Source organism: Melospiza melodia, chromosome 1 (assembly GCF_035770615.1).
Source record: "Melospiza melodia melodia isolate bMelMel2 chromosome 1, bMelMel2.pri, whole genome shotgun sequence".
Classification (NCBI taxonomy): domain Eukaryota; kingdom Metazoa; phylum Chordata; class Aves; order Passeriformes; family Passerellidae; genus Melospiza; species Melospiza melodia.
The window spans coordinates 80,055,496-80,065,683 of record NC_086194.1 but is presented as its reverse complement, the minus strand read 5'-3'; the positions used below and the strand labels follow the sequence as shown (position 1 = coordinate 80,065,683).

The window sequence follows — 10,188 nt, the reverse complement described above, 5'->3', positions numbered from 1 at the left end:
ATGGGTAAAGTGATCTTTGATGAGTGCGTCTGGTCTGTCAGAGCCTTTGTCTACTATCACCAACATCTCAAGGTCCTTCCCAATATTATGGAGAGTTTGGTACAATACTGTAAATGCATTTGGTAGGAAAAAATAATTTTTCTGGTTCTTCCAAAGTTCTTTTCAAGGGTCTGCCAAAAATTCTTGAGAATAATACATGGCGATATAGAAAAATAATCAAATATTTTCATCTATGCTGTACCTACCTATACTGGTCATGGACTAAATCTAAGTCTTCAGAGCTGTCAACTTTAATCATTAGAAGATTATTTATAGAAAACTGATGTAGAAGGAGAAAACATTTGAAAGAAAGGTCTATGTTTCTTGCAGCTAATCAATTAATTTGCTGGTGTTGTTGTATGTGTGTATCTTCATTTCCTGTGATAACAGTGCACATTAAACAATTCAAACACCTAAATGCTCATCTGCATGGCTGATCTCCTTGCTTAATCAATACACTTTCAGACCTAATTTTTCTGCACATAAAAATGTTTCCTTCAGAATGTACCTTCCCAAACCACTTTAGATATCTCCATAGACAACCCATGGCATAGATGTCATTTTTTACTCTTCATAAAACTTAAACAGTAGCCATGATGATAAGGGGTTTCTACGGCTGAAATGCTTATTAGATCTTCCCTTTTAATATTAAAAAAAAAACTTAATAAAAATGGTGTTGAAAAACCACCAGGGACTTTCCTTGTATGAGTATTGTAGCTTTTCTTACAAAGATGTTTCAGCAACCACATAAAAAACTATTTAGGGAAAAAAAGGAAACAGCGTGTTTAAAGCAAGATTAAAATAAGAGTGTGATTGATCTGAACTTCTCTTTTTTTTTTTCTTTTTTTTTTTTTAAATTCAAAGTTTGTTCTTCCCATATTGTTCAGGAAAATGTGCCCATGTGCAAAAGTATATGATGCCTAATTGGTTCTGAAAGTAGAGTTCATATGTAAATATGTGGTGTGAGAAGACAATGACAAATCTCCCCATTACTCATCAGGATAGAGCTCTTGCTGATTGTCAGGGCAGTTTCCTGAGCTATCACAATTATGTTGCTCGAAGCCATATTTCCAGAGTACCATGTATCTGTATCTGTACCATGTTTCTGTACTTAATTTAGTACAGAATATTTAGAGCTAGCAGCTGAGTTAAGTCTGAGAATGCATTTTCTCCTCCTGGCATTTAGGCTAGACCAGAAGAGGTGGGGGGAGGAAAGCATAAAAAAGAAATCTTAACCTTTTAATATTTAATTCTGTATTTTAAAAGCAAAACTAGGGAAACACAGCTAACAGAAATAACCAGGGGAATATAACATTTAAAACTAACTAAAGAAAGTGGATTTAGTAATATCTTTCAAAGACATTGTAAAGTCAATGGAGTTGCAGTATGTATCTCAGTATTGCATTTTTTAAAAATATTTTTAATACGTTTTCTTATGGCTTGGTCTCTCTCATTTTCCCCCAAATTCAGCATATGGGGAAGAGTCAGGGCAGTATAAAGGTGCTGACAGATAAAAATTAAACCCAAAATGTGTAAGTTCAACTCAATCAAAATATTGTTTTTGATCCAAACTCTTGTCTGTCTACAGATAGTTCTTGCATCCAAGCACTTTCTCCCAAATCTCTCCGTAGTGGCATAACTTGGGAATGATATAGCTACCAAGGGGTTGGTTTCTTTCTATCTTTACTTTTGGAAATGTTCCGTTTCATATAAATTACTAGCTACCACCGTTCTAGAAATCAAAGTAGAGGGAAGATAGCAGGGAGAGAAAAGACACCTTGACTCTCTAGCCCACCAGTCAGGAGACACAGCAAAGTTCAGAGTCCAAAGACCTTCTCAAATAAGTATTTAATTACTAATATTAAGTGGAGCCCTCAGAAGAGAAGATGGGAGATTCTTCCCATATCCGCCAGCAGACTGGTCACTCAGGCAGTCACCTAGAATACGAGAGACTAAGTGTAAGTCCTAAGTTAGGGCTAAATTAGAAAAACCTAGGTTAGAAGGTACTCTTGAGAAGTTCATCTGTTGGCTTATATTAAGATGGATCTTGGTGTTTTCCTAAACACTTGTTAAGTAGGAAAATGTTACTTAGACAAATTGTGCAGTTCTAGAAACCCACTTTTTAAAACACATATTTAATTAAATACATGCAACATTAAAAATGTTTATATAAATAGAAATTCTCTACTCTGAAAAAAATAAAGGTTCAATGGGTCAGACAATTTTCCTGCAACTGACACCTATTAATGCTGTTCTGGGTATTCCCCTGGCATGAGGAAGTAACTGTCATCTTGCCACTAAGGATGTACCCATCGTATTCACTGACCACAAGGAATGCATGCAAGATACTGCTTGGGTACCCACATGAGGAATCTTTATCTGGAACTACAGCTCGAGATAGATATATGCATCTATATAGATATATATATCTATATAGATATATACATCCACTAAGAATTAGCAACTCACTGAAGTACTTCCATGACATTATACTTACCATATGCAGTAGGTGTAGATATTAATTCAGCCTACAACATGCAGATTTGAACCTGTGAATATTTATCAGGAGGGTCTGCTCACTGGTTAATTGTGTCCTGCCAAATGCTGTTAAAACATTTTCTATAATGTATGTAAAGCTCAAAAGTGGGGGATGTAATGAAGTTATGTTCAGATCCCAATACCTAAACAAATGACAGGTACAGAAACCTCCTACCTTTCTCCTCAATGTGTTTGAAATTTAAGGTTAATGTAAAGAATCAAACTGCTATTGGAAGGAGACAAGAAATATACATGTTTCAGCTGATCTACACTTCCACATAAGAAGAAAGATGAGGCAATGATAGGGAAGGGAATGAAGCTGTTAGTGGATTGTCAAAGAAAAGGAAGTGCTGGAGAAGAGGTTTTGGAATTAGGAGACTGATAAACATAAGTTCTGGCCAGAAAATCTGGAGGATAGATTTCACGCTGGAAAACTGACATCTTTCAACAGACGAGCAATAGCTCCAAAACTGTGATCTATAAATGTGACTGCAGTATCTCATTTCAGGCCAGAAGTCCCATCTGCCTGAGGAAGTCTCCCCATCAGTCCCCATCTCCTATGGCCCAGTACAGCTGTGCCCAGCATGAACACGGCTCCTCCAGCGCTGTGGGAGCTGAAGCCAGGATGAGAAACTTGCTCATAGAACAGGACACCAAGTCACTGCATTACATTTTCTATGAGGTAACACTCTGTCACATTCAAATGATTTTGTCTGGAATATACTGGCTGAAATATTGCATTCCCTTTATTGTCAGGTATATTTCCTTATTTTTTCCTGCATTAATTCAGCAATTAGCTGAATCAGCATTTTCCATAGTAATAAACAATCAGCATTTTCCATAGTAATAAACAGATATTCTTCTCGGGTCTACACTGCACATGCACAAAGCAAAAAAAAAAAAAAAAAAAAAAAAAAAAAAGCAAACCTCTGTCTTCCACTGCAAACAGATTTTTTTTAAAAATCAAGCAACAAACATATTTTAAAACTGTACTCAATAGTAAATAATTAAGGGCGTCAATTTTTGAAACAATTTCTCAAGTTTTGTTTAAGGAGGTCGTAGGCTTCCTGGGCAGTTGAATCAATAACATTTCTTGACTTTGTAAAAAGCTGCAATCTCTGCAATGGATCCTTAAGGTTAATCAGTGAAACCAACTTGCTCCTTGATTATCTGTCTACCTGCCTGGCACTGACAGACGGAAGACAAGCCAGAATGTGGCCTCTGAATGTCTTCAGTAAATCATGTGCTTAACCCTTAGGCATCACTGCAGCCACTTTGGAACTATCTTGAAAAAACTGTACAGAAAAGGCAAACCTACTTGTTCCATTGACTCAAGCATTTGCACATATGCTTCCTCAGCACTGAATATTGTGAATTTGTCATTAGATCACTTCATCTGATACTTGTTTTTCATTAGTTGGAGCTGAAAGTCTCAGTTAGAAAAAGCTTTCTTGAAGAAGTGAGCCTTGCCATTGGATCAGCACATGCTGCATGGTGTGTTCTGCAAACGTGTGGCTAATGTGCAGGCGACAGGAAGGGGAAGCAAAGCTGATATTTTTTTCTGTCATTTCTTACCCAGTTCCATCACAGCAGCCATCTTGCTCAAAGGTTTCCCCTGGTGTTAATCTCCTAATAGCTTGGTTTTCCTCCACCCCATTGATTCATTGGTCCAATCTTCTTCAAATTTCAACAAAGAGAAAAAAAGGGGAAAAAAGTGTTTTCCCATTTCCAATAGAAATCTCTGTGCTAGTTCTCTGCCTTTTCCTGTCAGAGGCCTATGGGTTAATACTTGATAAAAGGAAAGAGATAGGTATTTTTCTCCTGCCTGGAAAAAAATTCTTTGCCAGGGAAAACATCTGATCCTGTTGCAATGATTTTTCTTTTAATTGGAATGCAAAGATCTTATCTTTTTATTGCTCTTTTATTGTTGATAACCACTCCACTTGCTCACTCCCCACAAATGTCCAGCTTATATATACAACCAGGGAAGCAGTTCACTTTTCCTCAATTTTAGCTTTAATCATTTGCCTAACAACTGAATTGTGCCCAAGTGGTTCATACATCCCTTCCCACACCAGCGTCTCTTTCTCAGATGCCTGGTCTGTGTCTCTCTAATTTTCAGGCACAGATTGGCCCAGTGACTGCCTCCTGTTCTATCAACTGCCTGAGGTGTGGGAGACCACTTTATGGGAATTCAGTCACACGGGCCGATGCAAAAATAACAGTAAACGAGAAATTTGCAGTGAAAGGGAAACATTGCAGGCAAGTCATACGCCTACTGCTCTCCTAATTTAGTTTCTTTGTGGCTTTGCATCGCCATACGTTCTGTAATGTCAGATTAGTGCGTGGGGAAGCAGCGGCTGCATGGATGGAGCCGAGGCGCAGGAAATCTGGGGTTTATTCTCAGCTCTGCCCGGCTCCCGCAGAAGCACGGCTTGACCCGTCTGCTTGCCAGCACACAGACAGAGCCCTGCTGCCGCTGCACGCCTGCCCTGCTGCTGGGCTGAAGGCTGCCCTCAGAGACACGTCCTGGGAGAGCAGCTGTGGGCACCTCCACAGCCTCAAGGTTTCCACAGCAGCTCCACTGCATGCAGAGCAGCAGGCGTTTGGGGACTTCTTGTAACCAGGACAGCCACAGATGTCTAAACCCTGCCTTTTTCCTGTGTGAGACAGTACCCCTCCTCCTAATACCAATTTTCTGTCAATTCTGACATATGTGTGACTGTGTGTTTGTGTACAAACAATACCACTTCGTCTGTTGCTCTCTTATTACTGTTGTTCTTAAGAACCTCTCTCACCATTGTAAGTTCTCAGCTGCTACCTTAAGTCTCTTAATGCCCTCTTAATGCCCTCCTCCCTTTTTCTTCCTCCTTCCCACATTCCTCTTCCCTTAGCACATTTTCAGTTCTGGTTTTGACTGTTTCTTTCCCTCCCCTCTCCAGCCCCAAAAATGCCCCTGCCACAGGAATTGTGTTCAGAGTGTGGCACAGTGAAGTGCCTGCATATGGATGAACACACCAGTACAGGATCTGTGCTCCTGATACCTGTGCTGCAGCTGTGCTACTGGTCAGACCTCATCATATTGCAAACCCTCTTGAAGAAAAAAATGACTGCTCTTACATGGTCTTGTAGGACAACAAGCCTACTGGGACTCCATCCTAGCAGCAATTACAGGGATGCTGTCCCTTTCTCCTTCTGCCCCTAATTCCCCTGCCACACAGCATGTCACACCAGCCCACAGCTCATACCAAGGCTGCAGGTGTGCCAACCACTGCCTGCCATGGAAACAGACATCATCACCATCTCTGTGCCACAGGGGTGGGGTAAAGTTTCAGTCCTTAACTAAGGAATGTGTGTGTGTGACAGGCTCAGGGTCTGTGCAGTTGTGAACTTGCGGTATCTCTGGTTTGGGATACTATATCTGGAAACATATGAGAACATTAACTGAGTATTAGCTGCAAGGTTTGTTCTTGAAGGTGTTTGTTCTTGTTCTGCAGTTTGTTGCTGCAGTTGGACAGACACATTTAATATGTATTACTGCTTCTATCTGTGCAAGAAGAAAACTCAGATTATACGCCTGGAAAAGATGAAAGAACTTTTGTATAGTTCTGAGTGAAGAGGTAGATGTTTTTTCTCACTTCAATTTAGAAAATGTAGCTACATCTCATACTAAATAGGTATATTTCTGTCCACTTTCAGTTATCATTATATCATTAGAACTGACAGAGATTTTAATTCTGTAAGAATTAAAAAAGAAAAATAATCTTCTCTTCAGATCAAATGGTATTTTCCTGAAGTTACACTGCAAAGAAAAACACAAGTTTTAGAAATGTTACAAATATAGGCTGAAGTCTAGCACTCAGTGTAAGAGTAGCACTTCTCTCAGATATGGTTAAGAGTGCTGGGTACTAACTATAGAAAATGCATTTTCCCTCCATTAAGTCTTCCAGTGAAGGCTGGTTCTGTATCAGATCACAGTAGTCATCCCAGAAACTTTCTGAAACATAAAACTGCCCTTTATTGGGAAGGGGACAAAACAGAACTGCAGCTCTGGAACCTTTATCACACCTCCAGCAGCACTGCTGAACTCTACTTTTTATTTATCTGTCAGTGGACTACTGAGACTACTAAAGACATGTACATAAGCTTTAAAAAAGTGGCATCACTGATAGATACTGCTTGAACAACCCTTTAGTTTTTGTTTTTCAAACTGTCTCCAGCAAGATCTACACTCTTTGTACAGATTTAGCCATGTAGCCAGTGCAATGCTCCAGCTTGGAAATTATAAGTATCAGTGAGATCTTGAGTGTGTGAGAGTGTGTGTATGTGTGTGTGTGTCAGCAGTTCAAAGCAGGATGTATTGTTGAAAACTTGAATTGCATGCAGCAATGATATAGACCTGATAAGACTTTACTGTATTGCATCCTGATAAATGTCACAGAGCAAGAAACACCATCAGCTTCTCACTGTGAAGACCAGATCAGAAAATAGCACCAGTGGTGGCAAGTCAGTTGAATCAACAACCAGCAGAGTCCAGGCCTGAGATCTTTCTTCAACTCTGCCATCATCTAAAACATCTTGGGCATGAGGTGCAGGCAGAATGATGATCCCAGGCTCCCTGCTGCCTCCTCTTGCCCGTGCTGGCACCCAAGCTGCAAGCCCAAGAGGGGACCTAATTAACAACTGTTTGGTTTTGTCAGGTATATTTTCAGATTAAACTAATTTCCTGATTCGACATGCAAAAAGAAAATGGGAAGGTGAAACTTGAGAGAGAGAAGGAAGGCTGAACTGACCTTCTAAACATCATTTGCAGCTCTGTAGGCAGGACGTGCTCTGAGACCACACCGGCAGGGAGTATGCCAAAGATGCAATGTCAGGACTAAAGCTCTGTAAATTCAAAAGCCACTCAGAGTACATCATGTAAACAACCTTTGCAATACAGGTTTTGCACTGCGGGAGGAGGTGTGAATTAATTAAATGCAGAGTCAGCATACAAAGAAAGCTGAAGTACATTTCTGAAATATGGCAGCACCTCACGTGCAGCAGCAGCATTGTTTTCTTATTGGTTCTGTGTTTTCACAATCCACTCTATTTCAAAGGAAACCAGTATATCTTTGTTTTCAAAATGGAAAAAACAGTACTGGTTTTAATTTTCTGTCTAACTATGCTGTCACACGCACAAGGCACATACACAGACAATCGAAACACTGACAATTAAAATCTTGCACTGCCATCCTGTGGTGAATGCCAGTACAACATGAGGTTGTTCTGCTCACAGACACGCGGGTGATCCTCTCGGAAACGCGGAGGCTACGCAGCAGAGCCAGCAACAGCTCAAGCATCAAGAGCTAGCTCCGTGTTATCCCGGAGAGCAGAGTAGAATCTCCAATAACATTATTTCTCATTATTTCTCCAGGTCTTCTAGAGACCTTTCGGAAGACACACGGCCCATCCCCAAGAATATAGATTCTTTTATGGGAAAGTATTCTGTATTAGCAGTGAATAGCACCTAGGACACAGCAGGCCAGGTAAGCACGGATGGACTGGAGGGGAAACATCAGAAGTCACTGAGAACTTGACAGGGCTTTAACTGGCAGTATGGGGAGTACTTTGGCTTGACTTTGACCTATGAAAAGTATGGCAAAGCTCACTTGTAAATAGGTCAGAAATTCCTGCTCACTGGCTAAATGAATTTTTTTCCAGTGAATCACTACTAGGCTTAAGAAGAAAAAAAAAGGGGGGGGGGGACCAGCCAAAAGGGCACAAAGTCAGCCAACAAGGGAATGAGAGAAAAGGAGATGTCATACAAATAGCGTGCAAAGTATGCAGTTGAAAAGTAAAATGTTTACCAGATCTTGACCACAATTGAATTCTATGTGAGGATAGTTCTGACTTGTGCTATCACATCTGATGCTAGCTATTCTACTATGATTTTGCTCCTGTAGAAATGTGCATTTAGTATACTGAATGTTGTCCCAGATGCATACACTGTTCACTTACTTTTCTAAGACAGCAGCACCAAGAACAGAATACATAAATTTCTCCAAGAACCAGTGGTGGGGTGGTTCATCAGTACAGTGTGGCTTCATAGCTTACTATATCTCCATCAGGGGACTAACCTCATAAACATTGTCATAGTCTAGGACTGCACAACAAGAGCTGGCCTCTCCACCACCTGTGCGATCCATCAAAAGCTATAAAAAGCTGGCACCTGGAGCAGAGAAGATCCTGACTGAGGATCATTTCTCACCTCTGTTTTAAAAGTGTCCATCAGAAAGATCAGGGGGAGTCCAAACTTTGCCATCCTGAGAACAGATTATAAAAATGTCTCCCGCAAAATATCCCTAAATGAGAAAAAAAACCCCGCAGAACCATCCATACAGCAAGTTTTCAGATGAAGTAAAAGGGAGAAGAAGATTTAACTCTCAGCTTGTGCAGACACCCACATGGCTGCTACATGTTTCAATATATGATTATGGGTTTATTAGTAACATGTATGGAACCCCACTTTCCCCAGTTCAGAGGCTTACAACTAGCGCTTCTGCCATAACTTATGGTTTTCTAAGATCAGCTTATGAAGCTTCCATGCTTGTCTCTTACATAGTATATGTTATGTCTGCTTTGATCATTTATAGTCCTGTCTTCTCCCTTCTTCTTCAGATGCTCTTCTTTTCATCCCTGCTTTGAATAAAATAAAATTATGCTTACCTCACTCTCCTCACCTGGTAATGACTTCTGTCTCCAGCATGTCCTTCCTCAGCAAGACACCAGACCAAATAACTTTTTTGTTGTCCCTTCAATCAGCAGCTCCCTGATTGATCACTTTTGATTCTGTTTCCTTTGATTCTTTGCAGTGCTATGACTTTTCTTTGCTTAAAAATCACAATTGACAGCTTCTTTCTTCCCCCTCCACATAACTGCTTGGTTTTCTGAACTTTTCCTTATGCACAATAAGTGGGGAAATATTACCTGCAATCCTGTTCTGAACTTTGAATTTATCTGTCCCATTTTGCCTGTATAGAAGAAACAATATGATTTTTTTCCCTAGTTTAGTAGATCTTTTTTCTCTGTTGCTCTAAATAAACATTTTTTTCTTGTTTAAGTAAGAGCTATCTTACTCAGTATTTTAAATATTTGGGTTTTTTTTAAGAACCACCCTATGGCACTCTGCTAGAAAAAGACAGTTGAGAAAGGCAAGTCCTTCAACGTGGTGGGAGCACTTCAGCCCCGCCACTTGCCAGGGACAGTGAAAAAAATTCAGATCTGATAAAAACTTAACTCCTTTTTTTTCCCTCTTTTTCTTTTTCTTTATCTTTTTCTTTTTCTTTTTTTATTTTTTCTTTTTTTTTTCTTTTTTTCTTTTTCTTTTTCCTTGTCTTTTTTCTTCTCCATTCTCTTCCCCTTTACCTTCCCCCCCACTTTTCTTTCTCTTTTTCTTTCCCTTTTTTTCTTTCTCTTTTTTTTTTTGCCTACCATAAAGGGAGGGGCAGGGTGAAAGTTGAAAAATTTGGACTCAATAAACCTTTCACACAAGTCTGATAAGAAGAGCAGATGTTTCATTAAGGCAGGGCTTTTTGGCTGGTTTTCATCTCTATATATTTTCCAGGGGAC

The 10,188-nt window shown here is 39.9% G+C and overlaps 1 long non-coding RNA gene across 2 annotated transcripts; it reads right to left on the bottom strand.

Moving 5' to 3' along the window:
- Nucleotides 1-1,868: 1,868 nt before the first annotated feature.
- Nucleotides 1,869-9,988, bottom strand: LOC134419909 (uncharacterized). Of its 2 annotated transcripts, XR_010028197.1 has the most exons (3): nucleotides 7,371-9,988; nucleotides 4,153-4,254; nucleotides 1,869-1,976 (listed from the first exon to the last, which is right to left on the bottom strand). It is a non-coding gene; the product is annotated as an uncharacterized LOC134419909 (long non-coding RNA). The 2 variants fall into 2 exon arrangements; XR_010028196.1 differs by lacking the exon at nucleotides 7,371-9,988 and having other exon boundaries at nucleotides 4,153-6,209.
- Nucleotides 9,989-10,188: the final 200 nt, after the last annotated feature.